The sequence below is a fragment of the Oncorhynchus mykiss genome, chromosome 6 (assembly GCF_013265735.2).
Source record: "Oncorhynchus mykiss isolate Arlee chromosome 6, USDA_OmykA_1.1, whole genome shotgun sequence".
Lineage (NCBI taxonomy): Eukaryota > Metazoa > Chordata > Actinopteri > Salmoniformes > Salmonidae > Oncorhynchus > Oncorhynchus mykiss.
Genome location: NC_048570.1, coordinates 63,250,357 through 63,277,287, shown reverse-complemented (window position 1 = coordinate 63,277,287; position 26,931 = coordinate 63,250,357). Strand labels below are relative to the sequence as shown.

The window sequence follows — 26,931 nt, the reverse complement described above, 5'->3', positions numbered from 1 at the left end:
AACCTTCTTTACACCCGCCCTCTTAACCCGGAAGCCAGGCGCACCAATGTGTTGGAGGAAACACTGTTCAACTGATGACCGTGGTCAGCCTGCAGGTGCCCCCCTGGCCAAACCCTCCTCCTAACCCGGACAATGCGAAGCCAATTGTGCGCCGCCCTATGGGACTCTCGGTCACGGCTGGTTGTGACAAAGCCCGGGGCCGAACCCGGGTCTGTAGTGACGCCTTAGACCGCTGCACCACTCGGGAGGCCTGATGAAAGCCATCTCTAGCAACAGTACTCTCCTCCCTGTTCTGACATACATTCTGATGTGGGTGATGTAAAATTGCTGGATATCCTCCCTCTTAAATAGATACCAATAGAGCGAGGATCCCCAACTAGTGGCCTGTGATTTTATTTGGCCCCCCAAGTTTTCTGAGCCAAAAAATACTAATTGTATTTATTTATTTGTATTTATACTGAACAAAAATATAAACCCAACATGCAACAATTTCAAAGATTTTACTAAGTTACAGTTCATGTAAGGAAATCAAATCTAAATAAATTCATTAGGCCCTAGTCTATGGATTTCACATGACTGGTCTGCGGCGCAGCCATGGTTGGGCCTGGGAGGACATAGGCCCACCCACTTGGGAGACTGGCCCACCCACTGGGGAGCATGGCCCAGCCAATCAGAATGAGTTTTTCCCCACAAAAGGGTTTACACGTGGTCTGCGGTTGTGAGGCTGGTTGGATGTACTGCCAAATTCTCTAAAATGACATTGGAGGAGGCTTCTGGTAGAGAACTGAACATGAAATTATCTGGCAACAGCTCTGGTGGACATTCCTGCAGTCAGCATGCCAATTGCACGCTCCCTCAAAACTTGAGGCATTGCGTTGTTTGACAAAACTGCACATTGTAGAGTGGCCTTTTATTCTCCCCAGCACAAGGCGCACCTGTGTAATGGTCATGCTGTTTAATCAGCTTCTTGATATGCCACATCTGGCAGGTGGATGTATTATCTTGGCAGTGGAGAAATGCTCACTAACAGGGATATAAACACATTTGTGCACAAAGTTTGAGAGAAATAAGCTTTTTGTGTGTATGGAAAATGTTGGTGATCTTTTATTTGAGCTCATGAAACATGGGACCAACACTTTACATGTTGCATTTATATTTTTGTTCAGTGTATTTATTACTTGCTAGACATAAAATACTGTGAAAACACCAGCAAATCAGCTACAAGTGATTTAGATTATGGAAATCTGTTCCAAAAGTATTCTCACACATGACAGAGACGTATACTGTATGTGACTATATACAAATGTAAGCAAGGTTGGAACTGATAATATTTTAGTCATATAAAATATCTGTTTGGTCTTATTGCGGTCAATTTGCAGTCCACAAATAATTTGTAATCACGTTCCCGCCGCCTGACCATCCGCTGAAGAAAAAAATAATTGTAGTTGATGAGTCCTGCAATAGAGATTGGATGTGACATTGTAAGCCTTCATAATATGACAAGAAATATTTAAATGACACATTACACCTTAAATGGGAGCATATCATTTGATTTGATTTGATATAAACCCCCAAATAGTGTTGAGTTTGAGGCCATAGGAGTTCAATTAACTCGTGATTATATTGTAAGAGTAAACATTACTCTAAATAAATAACTCTAGAGTACTGAACAACACTGCAGATAATTAAAGTAAGAGAGTTATTTTCAATGAATACTGTACGGAGTGAAACGCAATGATGCAGAGTTAAATATCAACACTAAATTGAGCATATACAACTGTTGCCAGAGTACCTTTTACTCTTTTTAAACTGGGACCAAATGTTATCTGTGGCAGAATTTGATTTTTTTCAATTAGAGTTCAATTTACTCTGTAATTTTACTGTGTATGCATCTGATTCTCCTAATGTGGTAATACACAAGAGGCCATGATCTGCAGGGTAGGGAAGGTCACTTTCTAAATGGAATCCGTTACTTACTAGTTACCTTTCCAAAATTATAATCAGTAATGTAACTTTTGGATTACCCAAACTCAGCACCGTAGTCTGATTACTTAAATGCTGCTCTCATGGAATGGCATGCCTTGAGCACGACCAAAAAGTGCTATTTGCATGTGAAAAATTAATGCCATGTACTGCATTTGCTATAGGCCTATTGATTACGTTTTTTTGTTGGTGACACTTTTGACAACTCGATAATTTGAGTCTGTTTAAAGGGAGAATCCACAGTTGAAACAATAACCAAGGGCTCACCCTGCCTCTGATTTGGTAAAAAGCTGAGGGATGGGCCTGTAACCACTCTCACATGAATAGGCAGAGCTATGGATACAAGGTCTGACCATCCATGATATCAAAAGTATTGTTTCAACCATGCTTTGGAGGCTATACAGTGTTTGTTTACAAACATTGGATTAAAACAAGCTTATATTTTGGGTTGTTCTGCGGTGTGACAGTTGAACTAAGCTAATGAGGCATTAATAAGTTATATTCTTTAAGAATCAATGAGCATACAGTATATTATTCATTTATAAGTCTGAAAAATGGATGTGGCAACTACATATCCCCCCTTTAAGTCTGTCAAAAGTGTGCGAGTTTGAGCATATGTATGTTAGGCCTATGGATATTTTGTTTTGAATCAGCACAAATTCGATTGAGCAATAAAAGCACCAGTCGTGGTCTCCTTAAATTAAACTAGTTGTTGAAAGTATGGAGCCCAATACCATGGAGGAGATTATAAGGTAGGAACACACTCAAACTTTTATTCTATAGGCTGGGATCCACGCTATCCAGCTGTTGCAAGTGCGCATTTATCATGACTGTCCACTGGTCACAAAACAATGATTGATAGGCAGCTTAAACTTCATTATTTCAACCATTATTGGGTTAAAATACACATACAGTGCCTTCGGAAAGCATTCAGACTCCAAGGCTTTTTCCACATTTTGTTAAATTACCTCATCCCCATATTATTACTTATCCTCTTGTACCCCAGTATTTCTACTTGCACATCATCATCTGCACATCTGATACTCCAGTATTAATGACATAAAAATAAATAAACAAATATTCTGATTCATTAAGTAGCTCTATTCTTCTGGCAACATAATGGGGAGACGGAGCAGAGGGAGAGAAGGAGATTGACAATTGACAGGCAGCACGGGAAGAGGATTCTGCTGCTTGGCTGTTCTCTCACACACACACACACACACACACACACATAATGCTGCCTCTTATAGAAACACACCTCCCTCTGGCCAGATGTTTTCTGCATGATAAGCCTTGTGCCGACACATCCTTCCTCCCCCTAAGGCTTCAGGTGGCACTGGAAGTGATTTGCACATCGTATTGTTACTGAGACACATTTGGACACGCCAACCTCGCTGAAGAGATTCCTTACACTAATCAGAGCTAACACCACAGCACAGAGACACTAATGTTATCTTAGCACATCTTCCTATCCAGAGATAGCTTCTGTTCGTGCTCAGGCTGGAGTGCTGATTAAAGCTGGGCTGCTTCTTTGATGTCCTAAAACAGCCTGTCTCCCTTAACCAACATCAGATGATACTGAAGGGGAGAGGTTTTTCAAAATAAAACAACAACACCAGAGCAAACCAGACTGATCCCCTGGGCCCTCAGTGTGAAGTGACAGAATTGTTATCTGGGGTGTTTGTGCCTCCATCTTGGATACAGAAGCATAAGAGAATAGGTTTCCAGCATTCTAACAAGTTGCATCCTACTTTGCCTTCCAGGAGAGGTTGCCATCTGCAGCTATTGACAGTCTGGGTGGAAACAGGGCAGATTCTCCCGCAAATCTTGACAAATGGCTGGAGTCACAAGCTGTGCCCGATAGGCTACTGTAGTAGAGTCCAGCCATTATAAATCTCAGCCCCACATCCTGCCTGTGAAGGTACGCTTCCACATCCACATTCATGTTCCACTCCACAATTAGAGCCTAGAGAGGATCCATCCAGCTTCAGAGGGACAGTTAGTTTGTCAGGGGAGAGGAGAGATGAGGAGGGAAGAGAAGGGATGAGGAGAGCCTGCTGACAGCATGGAGAGCTGAGTGTTACTCAACGAGCATGTGGGAGATGCCATGACTATAGAGTGCTGATGTTCACGGTCAGGCTGCCATCGTGGGTCCTCAGAGGCCATGCGGGCCCACTCCTGCTATTACCCCATGTCATAAACCCTGTCGGAGTCTGACAGACTATTCCTAACCAGCACACCTAAGTGTTGTTCTGTGCCCCCCTGCCCCCATGCCTGTGCCCATTGTTCAGCCATTTTAATTATCAACCATCATTTGGTTTAAGACAGGGTATAATTAAATCATTGTTATGTGTGGCACACATTAAAATCTAATCAAGAAAAATCTGATCAAGATCAATAACATTACTGCAGCAAATCTAAATGCTTAGGAGAACTGATAGTGCCAGAAGAAGCATTGCCAGATGATAAATGTATGAACAAGTAGCACCAAGCTGAGCAATCTACCAAACAATGCCCACGTTCCATCGGAGGATTAAACTGCTTTGAGCCAATAGTAAGCAACGCTGTGTGACTCATCCTCCCAGGGGAAGACACAGTTTGCAGAAAAAAGACAGAGTGAGAAAACAACCAACTGTGCTTGTTACTGAGAACACAGTGCCAGTTAGGAGGCAGAGCAGAATATATTATCACCTCCTCTTCAGGTATTGGAAGTTTAGCTGGGACATTCCCTATGGTTTGCTCAACTTCTCTAAGCACAAAACAATCAGCACATTATCTCTGGCGACTGCAACGTGTCCTGCACATGCACACACATGCAATACAAACACACGAAAGCATGCAGACACACACACTCTCTCCTTTTCTCAGACAGATAAAGTGTCAGCAACACCACTGTCTCTCCCACTCAGCCAGGCAGTCACATTGTGCTCTGGTTGCAGTATCATCTCATGCCCTGGGGCTCCGTTTGGTCCCAGAGGCCCCACTCACACTGCAGTACACTGCAGCTGCTACTTCTCTGCATAAGACCATTCAGATCGGTCGCTGGAGATGCCAACAAATGACACGTGTTCTGTTGATGGGAGGAGAGTTACCAACACCTGCAACAACTCACAATCAATCGGAATGCATTATCTAGCAATAACCAATTACAGTACATTACTACAATACGGAAAACCAAAATACTGTGCCAAACTTACAGTATCAGTAGGCCTGTCAAATTTTTACATTTGACATGTGGTGAAAACATATAGCCTAATATAGTAGCTAGCTACAGATGTAGGATCTTAATTTGATCACTCCTTTGTTGATGAGAATTTTCCTACAAAGCAGGATATGCATACTTGTAGTATATTCAAGGTTTAAAAAGGCTTCTAAAGTTTGTAATTTCCATTTAAAAATGTCAGACTTGATTTGCCCTAACATAAAATGTATCATCCCCTACAAAGAAATACCCATGAATTATAATCCACATAATAATTCAAATCAAATTGTATTTGTCACATGCGTCGTAAACAACAGGTGTGGACTAATAGTGAAATGCTTACTTACAGGCTCTTTCCAACAATGCAGAGAGAATGAAAATAGAGAAACAATTTAAAAGTAAAACAAGTAATAACAGATACACATTGAGTAACAATGACTTAGCTATATACACTGGGTGTACAAAATATTAAGAACAGCTATTTCCATGACATAGGGTGACCAGCTGAAAGCTATGATCCCTTGTTGATGTCACTTGTTAAATTTACATCAGTCAGTGTAGATGAAGGGGAAGAGACAGGTTAAAGAAGGATTTTTAAGCCTTCGAGACAATTGAGACATGGATTGTGTATGTGTGCCAGGGTGAATGGGCAAGACAAAATACTTAAGTGCCTTTGAACGGGGTATGGTAATAGGTGTCAGGTGCACCGGTTTGTGTTAAGAACTATAAACACTGCTGTGTTTTTCAATCTCAACAGTATCAAGTGTGTATCAAGAATGGTCCAACCCCCAAAGGACATCCAGCCAACTTGACAACTGTGGGAAGCATTGGAGTCAACATGGGTTAGCATTCCTGTGAAACACTTTCGCCACCTTGTAGACTCCATGCAATGCAATATTAGGAAGCTATTCCTAATGTTTGGTATACTCAGTGTACAAGTTTATGTTTAGGGGTACGAGGTAATTAAGGTAGTGTGGCAAAGAAGTGGGTCGAGTGATAAATGGCAGATAGGTGAGGGCAGAACTAATAATCGGGCTCTGTGCTCTCACTAAAATGGCCATCCCGGTCAGAACTACAGATCACAAAATGTCACAGTAGATACAGTATGTACATATTACTAGGATTAATGACAGATATCACATACGCTACTGCTATTGTTTACTGTGTCAAAACAGGTTAGTGCAAGAAGGGTCAATGCAGATAGTTAAATAGTTAACTTCTCATGGCTGGGGAGCTGTATTGAGTAGATTGGGTGAATAATGTGCCCAGAGTAAACTGCCTGCTACTCAGGCCCAGAAGCTAAGATATCTACTAATAATATGCATTTGAATAGAAAACACTCTGAAGTTTCTAAAACTGTTTGAATGTTGTCTGTGAGTATAACATAACTCATATGGCAGGCAAAAACCTGAGAAAAAATCCAACCAGGAAGTGGGTAATCTGAGGTTTGTAGTTTTTCAACTCTTTGCCTATCCAAGATAGTGTAAATTTGGTCCAATTGCACTTCCTAGGGCTTCCACTAGATGTCAACAGTCGTTAGAACCTTGTTTCAGGCTTCTACTGTGAAGGGGTGTTCCATTGCATTTCTAAAGACAAAGGAATTGTCCGGTTGGAACATTATTGAAGATTTGTTAAAAACATCCTAAAGATTGATTCTGTACATTGTTTGACATGGTTCTACGAACTGTAATGGGAACTTTTTGACTTTTCGTCTGGTCCTAGTGCTCGCGCCTCATGAATTTGGATTTGTGAACTAAACGCGAGAACAAAAAGAAAAGGAAGTATTTGGACATATATGATGGACTTTATCGAACAAAACAACCATTTATTGTGTAACTGGGATTCCTGGGAGTGTATTCTGATGAAGATCATCAAAGGTAAGTGGATATATATAATGCTATTTCTGACGTCTGTTGACTCCACAACATGGCGGGTATCTGTATGGCTTGTTTGTCAGATTTTTGCATGGTGTTTTTTTGCTTTTTTGAACTCTGACACAGCGGTTGCATTAAGGAGAAGTATATCTAGAATTCCATGCATAACACTTGTATCTTTTATCTATGTTTATTATGAGTATTTCTGTAAATTGATGTGGCTCTCTGCAAAATCAACTGATGTTTTGGAAGCAAAACATTACTGAACATAACGCGCCAATGTAAACTGAGATTTATGGATTGAAATATGAACTTTATCGAACAAAAACATACATGTATTGTGTAACATGAAGTCCTATGAGTGTCATCTGATGACGATCATCAAAGGTTAGTGATTCATTTTCTCTATTTCTGCTTTATGATTTGCTTTATGATTTTCTGTGACTAGGTGCTGACCTAACATAATCGCATGGTATGCTTTCGTCGTAAAGCCTTTTTGAAATCGGACACTGTGGTGGGATTAACAGAGTTTATCTTTAAAATGGTGTATAATACTTGTATGTTTGAGGAATTTTAATTATGAGATTTATGTTTGAATTAGGCGCCCTGCACTTTCACTGGCTGTTGTCATATCGATCCCGGATTTCAGCCGTAAGAAGTTAAACAAATAGCTACCCGGACTAACTATTCAGCAGTCTTATGGCTTGGGGGGGGGTAGAAGCTGTTCAGGGTCCTGTTAGTTCCAGGCTTGGTGCATCGGTACTGCTTGTCATGTGGCAGCAGAAAGAACAGTCTATGACATGGGTGGCTGGAATCTAACAACTTTCAGAGCTTTCATCTGACACACTGGGAGCTCGGCCCCAGTGATGTACTGGGCCGTCCGCACTGGGCCGTCCGCACTAGAGGTTGATTGATTATGATTTTTCAACGCCGATACTGATTATTGGAGGAGCAAAAAAAGCCGATACCGATTCAATCAGTCAATGTTGTTATATTATTTGTGTGTATATATAGTAATAATGACAATTACAACAAAACTGAATGAACACTTATTTGAACTTAATATAATACATAAAATCAATTTAGTCTCAAATAATGAAACATGTTCAATTGTTAAATAATGCAAAAACAGTGTTGGAGAAGAAAGTAAAAGTGCAATATGTGCCATGTAACAAAGCCAACGTTTTAAGTTCCTTTCTCAGAACATGAACATATGAAAGCTGGTGGTATCTTTTTTAACATGAGTCTTCAATATTCCCAGGTAAGACATTTTAGGTTGTAGTTATTATAGGACTATTTCTCTCTATAGCATTTGTTTTTTATATACCTTTGACTATTGGATGTTCTTATAGGCATTATAGTATTGCCAGCCTAATCTCGGGAGTTGATAGGCTTGAAGTCATAAACAGCGCTGTGCTTCAAGCATTGCGAAGAGCTGATGGCAAACGCAGGAAAATGCTGTTTGAATGAATGCTTACAAGCCTGCTACTGCCTACCACAGCTCAGTCAGACTGCTCTATCAAATCAGACTTAATTATAATATAATAAAACACAGAAATACGAGCCTTAGGTTTTTAATATGGTCAAATCCAGAAACAAAACATATATTCTTTCAGTGAAATATGGAATCGTTCCGTGTTTTATCAAACGGTTGGCATCCCTAAGTCTAAATATTGCTGTTACATTGCACAACCTTCAATGTCATGTCATAATTATGTAAAATTCTGGAAAATTACGGCCTTTGTTAAGAAGAAATTGTCTTCACACAGTTCGCAACGAGCCAGGTGGCACAAACTGCTGCATATACCCGGACTTGGCTTGCACAGAACGCAAGAGGTGTGACAATTTCCCTAGTTAATATTGCCTGGTAACATGAATTTCTTTTAACTAAATATGCAGGTTTAAAAAAATATACTTGTGGATGTTTATGGTTAGGTACATTTGGTGCAACGACAGTGTTTTTTTTTCGCGAATGCGCTTGTCAATCCTCACCCATTTGGCGAAGTAGGCTGTGATTCAATGATAAATTAACAGGCACCGCATTGATTATATGCAACGCAGGACAAGCTAGATAAACTAGTAATATCATCAACCATGTGTAGTTAACTAGTGATTATGTTAAGATGGATTGTTTTTTTATGAAGATAAGTTTGTTAGCTAGCAACTTACCTTGGCTCCTTGCTGCACTCGCGTAACAGGTGGTCACGCAGTCTCCTCGTGGAGTGCAATGTAATCATCCATAATCGGCGTCCAAAAATGGCGATTACCGATTTGTTATGAAAACTTGAAATTGGCCATGCCATTTAATCGGTCGACCTCTAGTCCGCACTACCCTCTGTAGCACTTTGCGGTCGGATGCCAAGCAGTTGCCACAGCAAGCTGTGATGCAGCCAGTCAAGATGCTCTCAATGGTGCAGCTGTATAACTTTTTGAGGATCTGAGAGGTGTTCAGTCCCAGGATCCTTAGCTTAGTGATGAGTTGAGGGCACTATGGTGTTGACGCTGCGCTGTAGTCAATGAACAGCATTCTCACGTAGGTGTTCCTTTTGTCCAAGTGGGAAAGGGCAGTGTGGAGTGCAATAGAGATTTCATGTTTTCATAACAATTTTTGGGCGCCGAATTGTCGATTTTATTTATTTATATTTTGTATACCTTTATTTAACTAGGCAAGTCAGTTAAGAACACATTCTTATTTTCAATGACAGCCTAGGAACTGTGGGTTAACTGCCTTGTTCAGGGGCAGAACGACAAATTTTCACCTTGTAAGCTCGGGGGATTCAATCTTGCAACCTTACAGTTAACTAGTCCAACGCAATAACGACCTGCCTCTCTCTCGTTGCACTCCATAAGGAGAGTGTTACGTGAATGCAGTAAGCCAAGGTAAGTTGCTAGCTAGCATTAAACTTATCTTATAAAAAACAATCAATCACAATCACTAGTTAACTACACATGGTTGATATTACTAGATATTATCTAGCGTGTCCTGCGTTACATATAATCTGACTGAGCATACAAGTATCTAAGTATCTGACTGAGCGGTGGTAGGCAGAAGCAGGCGCGTAAACATTCATTCAAACAGCACTTTCGTGTGTTTTGCCAGCAGCTCTTCGTTGTGTGTCAAGCATTGCGCTGTTTATGACTTCAAGCCTATCAACTCCCAAGATGAGGCTGGTGTAACCGAAGTGAAATGACTAGCTAGTTAGCGCGCGCTAATAGCATTTCAAACATCTCTCGCTCTGAGCCTTCTAGTAGTTGTTCCCCTTGCTCTGCATGGGTAACGCTGCTTCGAGGGTGGCTGTTGTCGTTGTGTTGCTGGTTCGAGCCCAGGGAGGAGCGAGGAGAGGGACGGAAGCTACACTGTTACACTGGCAATACTAAAGTGCCTATAAGAACATCCAATAGTCAAAGGTTAATGAAATACAAATGGTATAGAGGGAAATAGTCCTTTAATTCCTATAATAACTACAACCTAAAGCTTCTTACCTGGGAATATTGAAGACTCATGTTAAAAGGAACCACTAGCTTTCATATGTTCTTATGTTCTGAGGAAGGAACTGAAACGTTAGCTTTCTTACATAGCACATATTGCACTTTTACTTTCTTCTCCAACACTTTGTTTTTGCATTATTTAAACCAAATTGAACATGTTCCATTATTTACTTGAGGCTAAATTGATTTTATTGATGTATTATATTAAGTTAAAATAAGTGTTCATTCAGTATTGTTGTAATTGTCATGATTACAAATTAACTAATAAAAATTGGCCGATTAATCTGTATCAGCGTTTAAAAATCATAATCCATCGACCTCTAATAGAGATTGCGTCATTTGTGGATCTGTTGCGGAGGTATGTAGGTATGCGCCATGGAACCATTGGAGTGGTTCCAGGGTGTCTGGGATAATGATGTTTATGTGAGCCATGACCAACCTTTCAAAGCGTTTCATGGCTACAGATGTGAGTGCTATGGGGCGATAGACATTTAGACAGGTTACCTTGGCGTTTTACAGACCGAGTCAGGGAGATATTGAAAATGTCAGTGAAGACACTTGCCAGCTGGTAAACGCATGCTCTGAGTAGGTGTCCTGGTATTCCGTCAAGGCCGCAATATTAACCTGTTTAACTAGGACTGGGCGATATCAAATTAAGTGGATTAATTAAAATGTATGTTTTTGCGCGATATTCCAAACACTTATATCGCAAGAATCTAGGTTTTGTTATATTTCGTTTTTATGAGTGTTTATGTCCGCTTGTTCTCGTGTTGTATTTTTGATCTCGTCTCTTTCGATCCTTCTGTGCTGTGTGCACCTCCTCATTTACACCAGAGATGTATATAAGGACGAGATGCACCTCTCCGCCCTCACAATGGGAGTTGTTGTCCCAAATTGTTGTCTCAAATCTGTCGTTCTGCCCCTGAACAAGGCTGTTAACCCACTGTTCCTAGGCCATCATTGAAAATAAGAATTAGTTCTTAACTGACTTGCCTAGTTAAATAAAGGGTAAAAAAAAATAATTAAAAAGGCATGAAGGCAGGCGACAAGCCTAGGTCTAAAATAAACCCATAGAAACGCATTTGGCTTCATTTATGGACTGAATGAAACCTTTCACTTCATCTATGGTTTACACACACATCAAGCCCCTCCCCTTGCCTCTCACGCCAACAAGTTGAATGATCACGTCATCCTCTCTGAACAAGCTGTTTCAACTCGCTACTCTCATTTGCAGAATCGGTCATATGGACACCAAAACACATCGATACATTTTACTGTACTAGAGAAGATAACTTTTCTAACGATACCCTTTTCAACTATCAAATTGCATGCAGAGCAGATACTACTAAAACAAGGGTATCAATGAACATTGCTTCTGGAAAATGTATGTTCAGTTTGTCGCGCGCGGCATTAGGGTACCGCTAGCAGCATTTTAGCCAAATACTGTTATACTAGCTGTCTAGTCTGTTTTATAAATGTGCAATAAGCATAAAACACAATTATAAGGCATTGGCAACTTATTCTCATTCTGAGAAATAAGGTAAACCACTTGATTTCAACATCTGAACAAAAGTGGACAGGCTAACATGCTTTTCAAACAGTTGGAGACAGACAGAAGGGTGTGTTCATAACAATTCAACTGTTCAAACTTGTTAGCTAGCAAATAGATCAAAATTGGCTAAACTTGATGTTGAAATATATAAGATTGGCTGGCTAATCACTAGCACGTGGGTTTGAGAGATTGTTGATGAGACCTGTGTTCATTCTCTATAGCCTAATGCCTGCTAGAAGAAGTTAGTCATTATTAGTTAATGTGCATTATGCATGGTTCTAATTACATTTATAACCAAAAGGGGCATTTTCATAGACAGACTTGAAAGCCAGATCATTGATTATTGCAACAACAAAAAAAGCAGGTTAAACTATTTTGATAAAATAATGCAATTATTAGTGGGTCTTGTGGTTGTAGAAGTCTTATATTTAGCCTAGGTATAACTTCACAAGCCCTGAATTCATTAGATTATTGCTGACTGTTTGAAATGCAGTGTATATTAACTTTAATTGTAAAACCATGCTTATCTAGAGATTTCTTATATATATATGAGTTGTCCATAAGTTTGAACCATAATCGCCCATCCCTATGTTTCACCTGTTTCCAAATTTCCTGTTGCAGCAAACTGGCTCAAATTAAGATTCTACATCTGTACATGGTTGAACATATCATATATTGTCCTTAGGAAGTGATGACTGTAGTATGAGTCGGTGTAGTAGCTTCTCAGTGTGTGCTAACAGTGTAGTGTATTTGCCCTTCTTATCCGTTTTGTTAAAGGTGAGAGAGGTTGTGTTGATCCTCTACCAGTGTTCTGCAGACAATGTTAAGTCCCTACAATAGGCTGCGTTGTGGGTGACACCTCTAGGAGATAAGACATTGAGGAGCACACTGCTGTCTGCCAATAACTCCTCTTAGCTGAATCATATGCCAGGAGCTGACATCCATTAATGTTACATTACACATCCTCTATGCTCGTTGATCTCTGCCATAACACTTAGTCCACTCCATTAGATTCTTCAAACAAATCACAGGAACATATGCAATCAGCCATCATTAATTACACACACAGGGCTTCAATTGCTATGCATGCACAGAAATATTCTCCATTCTAAATGGATGAATAAGTGAAAGTCAACTATACTCTACATAAGGCCTGACTCAGAACATAGACATCTCTGCAGTCCAGAGGAATGCACACACACACACACACAAACACACCAGGTGAGGTCCAGAAGGAAATCTATTCCATCGATCTCCTCTAACCTCTCCCTTACAGCAGACGATTCATTTTAAAAGGATTGCTAAGCTTTTCCAATGCCACTTTACACCCCATCAACCTTTTTACAAGGTTTCCCACCTCCTGAGATGCCTTGCCCTTGCATCCCAAAGCAATCATTGGACTCTTCTCTATATTGTAGACACATAAATCGGCAGCAATCAGCGGGAAAGGAAATTAAAGGGATTGAGGCAAGAACTATGATAAACACACGGTTATCTGTCAAAATAGTACGCATTCACCTCTAGATGTATTCCCCTTAGCCTGGGCACTACGGTATATACATGGCCAGGCAGTATGACTCTGCGACACCAGGTAAGACATTATAGAGGTTAGAGGCTGGCTATTAACATCTTGCTCGAGCAAATGTGATCAGAATTAAACCAGGGGTGACATACAGGTCGGGTAAGTTCAATGCTGTAAGTGCTGACACTAGAGCTTGTAATATTATTTCAGTCACCAGCTCTTCCCTTCAAAACGCCTTCTCTTAATTCCTTCATTAGAATGCATGAGCTGGCATCTTCACCATGGCAAAAACAAAGCAAGGTTATTCTGATGTTGTGATTTGGATACTAAGGAGCACTACGAAGAATGCCCAGTCAAGAAGTGCCACTTTTCTTGTTCAACACTCATCCTTTGTCGTCCTCATATTTCAACTCTTACTTCAGCACAGAAGACAGTTCTGTGTCAGCTCTACCCTCCTGTCTCCCCCTCTATTAGTCAGCAGAGTTTGCTAACTCATATAAATTACAGCACCGCAAGCGAAGCTGAGACTCTGTGTTGCCTCTCAGTGAGACTTCTGAGCAGGAGAGAGAGAATAACATTGGCTGAGGCACTTTATTTATTTAACTAGGCAAGTCAGTTAAGAACAAATTCTTATTTTCAATGACGGCAGTAGGTTAAACTGCCTGTTCAGGGGCAGAACGACAGATTTGTACCTTGTCAGCTCGGGGATTTGAACTTGCAACCTTCCGGTTACTAGTCCAACGCTCTAACATCTAGGCTACCCTGCCGCCCCAACTTAAGTCAGACCTAAAACCCCTACTAAAGTAGAATCCTATATTTTTTAAATGTTGTCAAAAATAAATTACTTCTGCGAGAAAGACAGAGGCATGTCAGACTTTTCAATTGATATTAATTTATTCCCAACCACAGCGACACGTCAGATACGTACAGTAGAAAAATAAATGCATAACATTTGTTCAGTCAAAACTTAACAGAGATGGAATACATCAATTTGATGTGATGCAGAGTTAACATAAAAATAAACATTTGTGCATATTTGTTATCATCCATCTTTGTTTCTACTCTACCATTACATCCCCTTTGCCATTACATACTCTGATAGGAGTGTTTTAACCCTAGTCATTACAACGAATGAATCTGAGGAAAGGCAGTTAACCCACTGTTCCCCGGGCGCCGAAGAGGTGGATGTCGATTCACAGGGGTTGGGTTAAATGCGGAAGACACATTTCAGTTGAATGCATTCAGATGTACAACTGACTAGGTATCCCCCTTTCCCATATCAGGACCCCTAATGTCATCTGGGGTTTTGATGTGTCTGCTGTTTGTCATCCTTCAACATGTGACATTCCATCTGTGTGACAATTCAGGGGAAATCTGTCTGCCCATTGTCCCAGTGAGGAACCTAATGATATTTCACCAGACTATAGTTCAAAGCAGCTGTTCCACCAGGATATCAGATACAACACAATGTGTTTACAACTGACTCCAGAAAGGAACTGTCCAAGGTGCTGAACAGCATACAGATAACAAGGTGCACTTCATAAGCAGGACTATTGACGAAGCAAAAAATGTACATTCATGTTTCATCACGTTTTGTACTATGATACCTAGCACAAATGAAATCTCTGAAATATTTGGTCAAACAAAATGTCTACATATTTCTAGCTATGCCATCACTACCCAGATATAACAGATCACATTCAAATGGATGTAAGGGCTAGATGTCTGAGGAGCTTAGTCCATACTGGCAGTCTGTCTTGTGAAGGCTTGCCCCCCCCTCCTCCCTCCTCTCGCTTACTCAATCTTCATCCCTCTCTTTCTCTCCCACCCTAGCTTTCTCTCTGATGGTTTTGAAAGATATCAAACTAAATTGGATTCTATTTGAAGGCAGCAGCACAGTGTCCTCACATGAAATATACATCTATATCCTTTAAAAGAGTCTAAGCCAGGATGGAGTAGACGGAAGGACATGAAAATAGCTGTGCAGCGACGCTCCCCATCCAACCTGACAGAGCTTGAGAGGATCTGCAGAGAAGAATGGGAGAAACTCCCCAAATACAGGTGTGCCAAGCTTGTAGCGTCATACCCAAGAAGACTTGAGGCTGTAATCGCTGCCAAAGGTGCTTCAACAAAGTACTGAGTAAAGGGTCGAAATAGTTATGTAAATATGATATTTCAGTCAAATAAAACATTTACATTTGCAAACATTTCTAAAATCCATTTTAGAATAAGGCTGTAATGTAACTGTGGAAAAAGTAAAGGGGTTTGAATACTTTCCAAATGCACTGTACTTCCAGATGTAAATTGTTTTTTGTGTGTTTTTTTTTAACTGGTACCAGGGGACCTTCAGACGAGTCTTGTGAGGCCTTTGTGCATCTTAAAGTTTAAAAAACGACATGTCCGTGAGAGTCCCACCTTTATACGGAAGGGTCATATTGGTGTGTAGCCCAAACGCTACAAACAGGTGGGCAGATCGGCTGTACCGACTTCAGACGAGCCCCAAGTCTCGCTCGCTCTCTCTCTCTCTATGCCATAGATCAAACTCCCTCAGCTGGTGTTTCTAAATTAAATCCATCATGGCATTGATTAACCATCATTCGAAATGTCTCAAACTGCCATAGATACAAGAGCTACTGCAGTTTTTTAGATACACATCAAATTCAATTGCAGGCTAGCCCTTTGCTGTGTAACGTATCAATGTTAAATCAAAACTTAAAATAAGTAAATGTTTTCATGGCTGCTGTAGAGAGAGAGAGAGCAATCCAGGTGTGTGGCAGTGTATTGTAGCAGATAGCCGGAGCCCTCTCTCCATCTAAATGTTAATGTCATGCAATCCTCCCAGAAACACAGCGGCTAATGAGCAGGTCCACTGAATACAGTCAAGCCAAAAGTAGGAATAATGACAACATAGGAAGCACAAAGACGAAGGTGGGCTTTGTTGACCCACAACCAGCGGTGAAGTACTTAAGTAAAAATACAACTTAAGTCGTTTTTTGGGGTGTGTGTACTTTACTCTACTATTTATATTTGTGACAACTTTTACTTTTACTTCACTACATTCCTAATGAAAATGTACTTTTTACTCCATACATTTTCCCTGACAACAAAAAATGCTTCCATACATTTTGAATGCTTAGCAGGACAAGAAAATGGTCCAATTCACACACTTATCAAGAGAACATCCCTGGTCTTCCCTACTACCTCTGATCTGGTGGACTCACTAAACACAAATGCTTCATTTGTAAATGATGTCTGAGTGTTGGAGTGTGCCCCTGCCTAAAAATGGTGCAGTCTGGTTTGCTTTATGAAAGGAATTTGAAATTATTCATACTGTTACATTTACTTTTGATACTTAAGTATATTTAAAACCAAATACTTTCAGACTTTTACTCAAGTAGTATTTTACTGGGTGACTCACTTATGAGTCCTTTTCTATTAAAAGGTATCTTTACTTTTACTCAAGTATGACAATTGGGTAGTTTTTCCACCACTGCAGCAATGTACAGGACGACTGGAAATACAGTGCCTTGCGAAAGTATTCGGCCCCCTTGAACTTTGCGACCTTTTTCCACATTTCAGGCTTCAAACATAAAGATATAACTGTATTTTTTTGTGAAGAATCAACAACAAGTGGGACACAATCATGAAGTGGAACGACATTTATTGGATATTTCAAACTTTTTTAACAAATCAAAAACTGAAAAATTGGGCGTGCAAAATTATTCAGCCCCCTTAAGTTAATACTTTGTAGCGCCACCTTTTGCTTCGATTACAGCTGTATGTCGCTTGGGGTATGTCTCTATCAGTTTTGCACATCGAGAGACTGACATTTTTTCCCATTCCTCCTTGCAAAACAGCTCGAGCTCAGTGAGGTTGGATGGAGAGCATTTGTGAACAGCAGTTTTCAGTTCTTTCCACAGATTCTCGATTGGATTCAGGTCTGGACTTTGACTTGGCCATTCTAACACCTTGATATGTTTATTTTTGAACCATTCCATTGTAGATTTTGCTTTATGTTTTGGATCATTGTCTTGTTGGAAGACAAATCTCCGTCCCAGTCTCAGGTCTTTTGCAGACTCCATCAGGTTTTCTTCCAGAATGGTCCTGTATTTGGCTCCATCCATCTTCCCATCAATTTTAACCATCTTCCCTGTCCCTGCTGAAGAAAAGCAGGCCCAAACCATGATGCTGCCACCACCATGTTTGACAGTGGGGATGGTGTGTTCAGCTGTGTTGCTTTTACGCCAAACATAACGTTTTGCATTGTTGCCAAAAAGTTCAATTTTGGTTTCATCTGACCAGAGCACCTTCTTCCACATGTTTGGTGTCTCCCCCAGGTGGCTTGTGGCAAACTATAAACGACACTTTTTATGGATATCTTTAAGAAATGGCTTTCTTCTTGCCACTCTTCCATAAAGGCCAGATTTGTGCAATATACGACTGATTGTTGCCCTATGGACAGAGTCTCCCACCTCAGCTGTAGATCTCCGCAGTTCATCCAGAGTGATCATGGGCCTCTTGGCTGCATCTCTGATCAGTCTTCTCCTTGTATGAGCTGAAAGTTTAGAGGGACGGCCAGGTCTTGGTAGATTTACAGTGGTCTGATACTCCTTCCATTTCAATATTATCGCTTGCACAGTGCTCCTTGGGATGTTTAAAGCTTGGGAAATCTTTTTGTATCCAAATCCGGCTTTAAAGTTCAAGGGGGCCGAATACTTTCGCAAGGCACTGTAGGTATAGCAAGGTCACACACACACACCTGCAACCTCACTATGCCCACCTACATAGAATGTAATAGCCTAGTATACTACATACTGTAGGCCTACAAATTCCCAAGGACAAATAGAAGCAGACATACATGCTAACTACTATGAGAAACAAGAGTATGTAGATAACAGGGACTTTCAGACTGGATGTATGCAGAAGCTAAAGTTTTTCTCACACTTGTCACAAAGCTGCCGTCACTACTAATGATAAATGAGGCCTCTCTAGGCTACAGCCCCCCAGTTACTTTACAAAAGAAAGAATCGAACCGAGATGAAAGAGTAATATGGATTGTTGATCTGCATGCTTTTAGTTCCACGCTTTGCTCAATTTGAAGGTGTTTTGAAGGCACAGGAGAATTCTCCTTGCCTCCCTCTTGGGGTGTTAATAAGCTTTCCTTTAGTGCCACCCATGATTTATACAGGCGTGAATGGGGCTTTCTCTAGGGGCTTCAAGGTTTTTCTTTGTTGCCAATTTTTCTTTTTCCAAAAGGTGGCTCCATTCAGCCTCTGAAAGTCTGTGTAATTGGGTTTAGTTCATTTAAATGCTAATGTCCTGGGATCTGGAAATGACATGCAGATATCACCTCATTGATTCTGAGAGACACCAGCTCGCCATTGACATAATGTCTAGAGATTTGAATCAGGGCTCCTTAAAGCTCAGATAACTCAACAGAAGCATTCGTTCCGCCTACATGACACAGATATACTTGTCGATAAAACCAGCAAATAATATAATGTGCTAGGGTTGTGACGCGGTCAAAAATCATGACAGTCTTCTCCATAACTGACGGTTATACGGTAACTGTGTCAGCCCTATAATGTACTGTAGTTAACATGTTAAATGGAGTTAATGGGCTGGTTCACTAAATGGCATGTTATAGAAGGGTACAAACACCTTTTCGGCGATGTCATTTGTTTTTGAGAAACTTACCCCAGTCGCAATAGACTTCCTCGTTGCTCCTTGTGCATTGTGGGGGCGTTGAAAAACAAGAACGCACCAAAAACGTTATTTTAGAAAGACACTTTATAGTGATGCAGGTCTTTAGACGTTGTACACATGAAATTGTGTCATTCAGAACTTTACCCGTTATAGTTTTGTTTTTATCCTGTTGCAACTCAAGCAATAACTCCCCCGTCCACTCTAGCAGCATGCTACACGGAGAATGACCCAGCTGGGTAGGGGAAACAGCTCAAGTCACACAAAGTGGAATATAGCCTCGAGGATAAGGTTCAGTAGGGAAACAATGTCATGTGTACAACATCTAAAGACCTACATCGATATACTGACAGTGTGTCCGTTTCTAAAAGAACTTGCAGTATTTGGGTGTTTTTTGTGCACCCCCACACTGCACAATGAGCGACGAGGAAGTCTATCGCGGCTGGGGTAAGTTTCTCAAAAAACAAGTGATGATTTCTAGTGTATAACACAATTTCTACACTCTTCTACTGTATAACACGCCATTTACATAAAAAATAGAAATGCACTTCAGAAATAATTAACTAACTCTTTAAGATTATAATTTAGTAAGGGTTTCAAATTGGTACAATACATAGCCTACGTAAAATAGACGCTCGTCTATTTTCTCACTCCACACAGTGTGTGACTCTCTCCAGGTGTATGGCATACCCTCGATGCTCTAAAGATTAAAAGTGCCATGTCCTGGTAGCCTTGGCCCTTAAACACTGAAATAAATGTCTCAGCATTCAATCAGCACACTCAGCAAAGCCTATATGACCCAATGCCCTCCTGGTATATGAGGACTGTCAGACATCCACATCTCTCATAGCTGAAAACCATTTCATCTGGGTCATCCACCAGGGCTAGAGGTCACTGATGAGACAGACCAAATCTCCTCCAGCAGCACACAGCACCGTTCATACTTCACACTCGGCCGGGCGGGTCGGGCAGAGCAGGTGGGCGTGATTGCGTTCAGTGTGACGCCAGCAACAGACGGAAGGGAAATAACTGTGGCAGGCAAGCAGTGTACAGCGGTTATTGACAGAGGAGCAGGAGCATGAGGAGGAACATGCTCTCTACAAGAGACCGATATGAGTCACACACACTGTGGGAGTTATTCACAGGCGGGGGGGCTGGCTCTCTCAGTTTTCCCTCTGCCAGGAAACTGCTCAGCGCACATCAAACGGCTTTCCACCCTAGCTATGAAACCCTCAAAGGCTGAATACCAGAGTGCTCCTCATTTCTCATCCCTGCAGATAAACAGCACACTTTAAAGAAGGCGTCGGATTTTGAAGGATGATGGTTACAAATGATCAACGAGAAGGGTGTCGAATCAATATGCCACTAACCAAGCCAGCCTTGACTGCCTTGGGCCCTCTCTGTCCTCAACACAAAGTAAAAGATCTGGAGGGGAGACCTCTAGTCTCAGATATCACGACTTGGTACTAAGTCATCCTTCCTGGTATGACTTTGATTGAACAATCAAACCTCTATGTGGACCGAGAAAGGATTTTCCCTTGAAGAGCCCCATCATTCATTAGACTAGACCGTGCTAACTGAACACCTGGTGGGTAAGGAAGGGTAAATGCGGTGTCTAAAAATACGGAACCGGCGTCCCTCCCATCCCTCCACAGCAGGTAGGTCAGGTGGCCCTGCTAATTACCTAATCTTCCTAGCAGGGCATAATGGTGGCTGCCATCATCACTCACTAACCCCTAGAGCATTTAAAAAAAAACGCCTGATGACTTGCTGTTTTTAACTTCGCTTTTATATTAATGAACATCAGTGCCTCAAGACAAATATATAGCCACAAGCTTCAGTTTTTGAATGAACAATTCTGAATAAATGAAAAATAATCCTACTTTGAGTTCTTTAAATTATTTTCCAAAGTTGTATTTCTCTGTTCAATTTAAGCATTAGACTGAGATAGCGAAGGAGCAGAGTATTCTGAAGCCATCACACAGCATGGTATGACTAAGGGTGGGCTCGATGTTGACGGAAATCCCCAGCAAAATGCAGCAAAATGTTTTTTAAAAACATGAAAGATTGTAATCACACAGCTTGTCCCTGTGATGCAACGACTTCAAGAAAACACGAAAATCCCCTTTCCAACATACACGTCCTGATGACATACATACAACCATCCTGGCAATTGAAAGCCCACACCAATCCCATGAAATTCAAGAACATTTGAAACTGTGGACAAGCAACTACACAAAGTGCCCATGTAATGGAATCCCCCTAAACAGTTCAGCTATTCTGAAAGGAAGGAAATACATGGGGCCATACAGGGATGTTTTAGAGTGTAAAAAGCTGTCACAATGCCACGAGATGCCAGAGTAGCCTCTGACTATACTCTCCTCATCCCAAATTCACAGCCACATCTCTCATAACACAGTCATAGCACACGGCTGACAGCTCTCCTGCAGGGTTAACATCCTGTACTAAAGGAACATTACCACAGGTTTAAAACGTCAGCTCACAGACAATTCACACAGAGGTGTCTATTACTGGGGGCTGAGTCACTGGCTTACTGGTGCTCTTGCATGCCGTCCCTAGGAGGGGTGCGTCACTTGAGTGGGTTGAGTCACTGACGTGATCTTCCTGTCCGTGTTGGCGCCACCCCTTCTGGTTCGTGCCGTGGGGGAGATCTTCGTAGGCTATCCTCAGCCTTGTCTCAGGGTAGTAAGTTGGTGGTTTGAAGATATCCCCCTAGTGGTGTGGGGACTGTGCTTTGGCAAAGTGGGTGGGTTTATATCCTGCCTGCTAGGCCCTGTCCGGGGGTATCGTCGGGCGGGTCCACAGTGTCTCCCGACCCCCTCCTGCCTCAGCCTCCAGTATTTATGCTACAATAGTTGTCGGGGGCTAGGGTCAGTCTGTTATATCTGGGGTATTTGTCCTGTGTGAATTTAATTATCTCTCTCTCCTCTCCCGGAGGACCTGGGACCATGCCTCAGGACTACCTGTCCTGATGACTCCTTGCTGTCCCTAGTCCGCCGGGTCGTGCTGCAGCTACCGTTTCAACCGTTCTGCCTGCGGCTATGGAACAATTACCTGTTCACCGGACATGCTGCCTTGTCCCGGAACTGCTGTTTTCCACTCGCTCCTCTACAGCACCTGTTATCTCTATCTCTGAATGCTCGTCTATGGAAAGCCAACTGACATTTACTCCTGAGGTGCTGACCTGTTGCACCCTCTACAACCACTGTGATTATTATTATTTGACCCTGCTAGTCATCTGTGAACGTTTGAACATCTTGGCCATGTACTGTTATAATCTCCACCCGGCACAGCCAGAAGAGGACTGGCCACCCCTCAGAGCCTGGTTCCTCTCTAGGTTTCTTCCTAGGTTCCTGCCTTTGGTAGGGAGGTTTTCCTAGCCACCGTGCTTCTACATCTGCATTGCTTGCTCTTTGGGGTTTTAGGCTGGGATTCTGTATAGCACTGTGACATCGGCTGATGTAAAAAGGGCTTCATAAATAAATTTGATTGAGGTGTCTGTGTGTCAAATATAAAAAACATATTTTTTGCTACTTTCTGAGCCAGGTTACAAATCACAAAAAATGGTTCACCAGGATTGCTATCTAAAAATCTGATCACAAAGACTGTTTTAAACCAAATGACTTCTGAGCAGTAGTTTATTTATTTTGAGATAGCATATGACATTTTAAATGGTCTGAAAACAGAAAAGCTACTGATAAAGGTTTCCATTTGTACTGCTACAAAAATACACTACTGTTCCAGACAGTAATACCATGCAATAACTGGGGTAGTAATTGTCATCTCTCAAACCTACATTCCTACATTAATCAACTCTCAAACTGATTTCCTTGGGAGCGTTGCAGGCTGAGAGACGTGTCTAGAAGCACCACAAGAGGCAGTAGAGAGAGTTCTCCAACCTTCAACACATCTTATCTTGGACACAACCCGCCAGGGGGCAACTGACTGGCCTTGGACATCAGTAGCCTACATGACTGGCTTGCAAAGAAATGAAAGGACACATCATACATCATAAACAGCTGTCTGTGACAGTAGCTTTTGAGGTGAAAACGGTTCTGTTCAAACATAACATTTGAATTAGGCTACTATGAAGACGTAGCTTGCGTCTGTCATTCACAGGACCACAGCCGAATCGAATTATCTTATCTTGATTAAGTGTACAGTATAATGCTGTAAATATAGGAATAGCCATTTATCTGAAAAAACAGAGATCAAGCCTTAGCTGATTCGCTTGTCCCAGTCATAATAATCATCAGCCTGAGCAGAAGGGAAACAAGATGCCCAAGTACAACCTCTCTCTTGGCTCTCTCTCGTCCGCAAGAGTCCAATTTAGAATTCTCCTGCTGCTGCATGAATAGCATCCCAGCAGGCTGCTGCGACACAGTGTTTGTCCTTCAGCTCCTGTGGCACACATAAAACAGGAACGAGCAGAGGGGCACCCTCTCTGACGGCTGGGAGAGGGGAGAGGGTCAGGAGAAGGCGGGCCGCCAGGCGCCTGCCAGTCAGAACGTGAAGCTGGTCTCGGGCACGGAGTGAGCCCACCTGCTGGGGACCGAGGTGCCTCCAGAGCCGCACACCTTCCCCCAGCGGGCCATTTTAAAACCGGACACCTGCTCTAGGACAGAATGGCCATTTACTAAGTAGAATTTCCAAATGTGAATGTAACGTCACAATAGGTGTGCAAGTATTATCACGCAAATGTTATTTGGGCACAGACGTTAATTCAATGTCTATTCCACGTTAGTTCAACGTAATTACATTGAAATGTGGAAACCACGTTGATTCAACCATTGTGCGCACAGTGGGTATTATGTAAAACAACCCAAAAAATGTTGGTATTTATTCATCTTTAAAATCAGTCATTTTCCTGTAATCTAATTTACAGTCATCCGGAAAGCAAGATACACAACATGACCAAAGGTATGTGGACACCTGCTCGTCGAACATCTCATTCCAAAATCATGGGACATTAATATGGAGTTGGTCCCCTCTTTGCTGCTATAACAGCCTCCCTTCTTCTGGGAATGTCTAGATGTCAGAACATTGCTGCGGGGACTTGCTTCCATTCAACCACAAGAACTTTAGTGTGGTTGAGCACAGATGTTGGGCGATTAGTCCTGGCTCGTAGTCGGCATTCCAATTCATCCCAAAGGTGTTTGATGGGATTGAAGTCAGGGCTCTGTGCAGGCCAGTCAAGTTCTTCCACACCAATCTCGACAAACCATTTCTGTATGGACCTCGCTTTGTGCATGGGGGCATTGTCATGCTGAAATAGGAAAGGGCCTTCCCCAAACTGTTGCCACAAATTTGGAAGCACAGAATCGTCTAGAATGTCGTATGTTGTAGCGTTACGATTTCCCCGCACTGGAACTAAGGGGCCTAGCACAAACCATGAAAAACAGCCCCAGACCATTATTCCTTCTCCACCAAACTTTACAGATGGCACTATGCATTGGGGCAGGTAGTGTTCTCCTGGCATCCGCCAAACCCAGATTTGTCCGTCGGTGATAAAGCGTGATTCATCACTCCAGAGAACGTTTCCACTGCTCCAGAGTCCAATAGCGGCGAGCTTGACACCATTCCATTCGACGCTTGGCATTGCCCGTTGATCTTAGGCTTGTATGCAGCTGCTCGGCCACAGAAACCCATTTCATGAAGCTCCCATCGAATAGTTATTGTGCGGACATTGCTTCCAGAGGCAGTTTGGAACTCGGTATTCAGTGTTGCAACCGAGGACAGAAGATGTTTACGCGCTAGGCGCTTCAGCACTCTGCAGTTCCGTTCTGTGAGCTTGTGTGGCCTACCACTTCAACTGAGCCATTGTTGCTCTTAGACGTTTCCACTTCACAATAACACCACTTACAGTTGACCGGGGCAGCTCTAGCAGGTCAGAAATTTGACAAACTGACTTGTTGGAAAGGTGGCATCCTATGATGGTGCCATGTTGAAAGTCACTGAGCTTTTCAGTAAGGCCATTCTACTGCAATTTTTTACTATGGAGATTGTATGGCTGTGTGCTCGATTGTATGCACCTGTCAGCAACAGGTGTGGCTGAAATAGACAAATCCAGTAATTTGAAGGGGTGTCCACATATTTTTGTATATATAGTGTATATGAAAAAAACATCAAGGCCTTCATTAAAATGTGTATTGAGCTAAGACTGACATCAAACCCCTAAGGCAAAAATTCCAAACATGCTGTCATCAAGCTGTCATCTCACAATTCAACAGTCTTGAAGCAGTTATAATTCCTACCAAGCCTGACTAAAGGACAATCAAAATGTAATCAGAGCATGGTTTGGTCTAATTTAAAGGCCAATTTCAGATTTAGTTGGGCTTGCTTTTATGTAGGCTTTCAAATAAATTTCTTTCAATATGCAGCAGCATCAGACAGACCGGACATGAGTTGACTCCACTGAGCTTACCAACCCTGACATGTCTCCTTGAGTTTCTATAGAACAACACACCAAAAACAATTACAGTGAGTGTGCTGTCTGCTCTGTCCTCTTGTATGGCTAGTTCTGGGACCGAGTGGTACACAACAGACAAAGGAAAACAACCCCAAGAGCATCAAAAGCAGACAGTTTTCATTAGCAGTCCATTTTTTGTTCATGATTATGGAGCTGGTATGTGTGAGTGAGAGGACATAGATCACTTTACAATTACACAAGTCAACAAAATACTTTTTTCAAGATGTATCAATGGCTAGGGTACTTTATTGCACAGCCTGCTACAATTATGACAACATCTGAAGTAGATGTGGCCACAGAATGTTTTTCTCCATATACTCAGATACAATTTTGACAATACATTTGTTCAGAGTAGATTTATATTCCCAGCATTCAAGCAAATGAGAATGCAGTGTGTATTGGATAATTAGACACATTTACCCGCATTAAAAGTGTGTCGAACAGGCGGTTAAAAATCCATATTGGTGAATGAGCTAGTTGCAGATGATGAGCCTATGCCATGGTTGCTGTCTGCTGTCTTCAAAAGATGCTCTAGGAATAATGGACCAAAAAACACCTTTCTTTTCGACACACCGGTAATGATAAATCAAGCATTTCTTTATAGATAAATGAAGGTCACACTATCTTACCTGCTGAATTCAACGTTAGTTCTTCGGTCGCTCAAGTCACCTCCCTTTCAGAATTGTGAAAGCTGATGATGCTTCCAAGACACTTGCACGGGATCAGATTACATCGAGAGAAAGCGACCAGCCCCGGAATCTGAAAAATAGAAGTACCAGTTGAAGCGGCCCCGGAACGTGTATAAAGACCCCACTGCAGTTCTCCCCATTGGGTTTCCCACAGAGTTTGTGAAACACTTGTGTTTCTCCGGTCGTTACGGTGGAGTCGCGGCAACCAGAGGCGATAGACTCGAACCCCACCCAGTCACCGAGAATGAAAAGATAATGGAGAGAAAAAAATATTGGTTTACAAAAGAGTGCAGTGCGACCCATGATACGAAACATAATTGGCCATCCTATTTATTTTTTGTTGGTCACAGTTAATTGGCTATAGATTTGCGTTTAGCCTAACATAAATCATGCATGGACGAGAGAAAGAAAACCTCAATCATATTTT

At 41.8% G+C, this 26,931-nt stretch overlaps 1 protein-coding gene across 2 annotated transcripts in view; it reads right to left on the bottom strand.

The window, feature by feature from the left end:
- The window catches only part of apba2b (amyloid beta (A4) precursor protein-binding, family A, member 2b), a 72,980-nt gene extending 46,284 nt beyond the window's left edge, over window positions 1-26,696 (bottom strand). The window contains exon 1 of one of the 2 annotated variants that reach the window (XM_021607169.2): window positions 26,445-26,696. The gene's annotated coding sequence lies outside the window, so the exon portion shown is untranslated. The remainder of the gene's footprint in view (window positions 1-26,444) is intronic. The other variant, XM_036980661.1, reaches the window with a different exon arrangement.
- Between the last annotated feature and the right edge of the window lie 235 nt (window positions 26,697-26,931).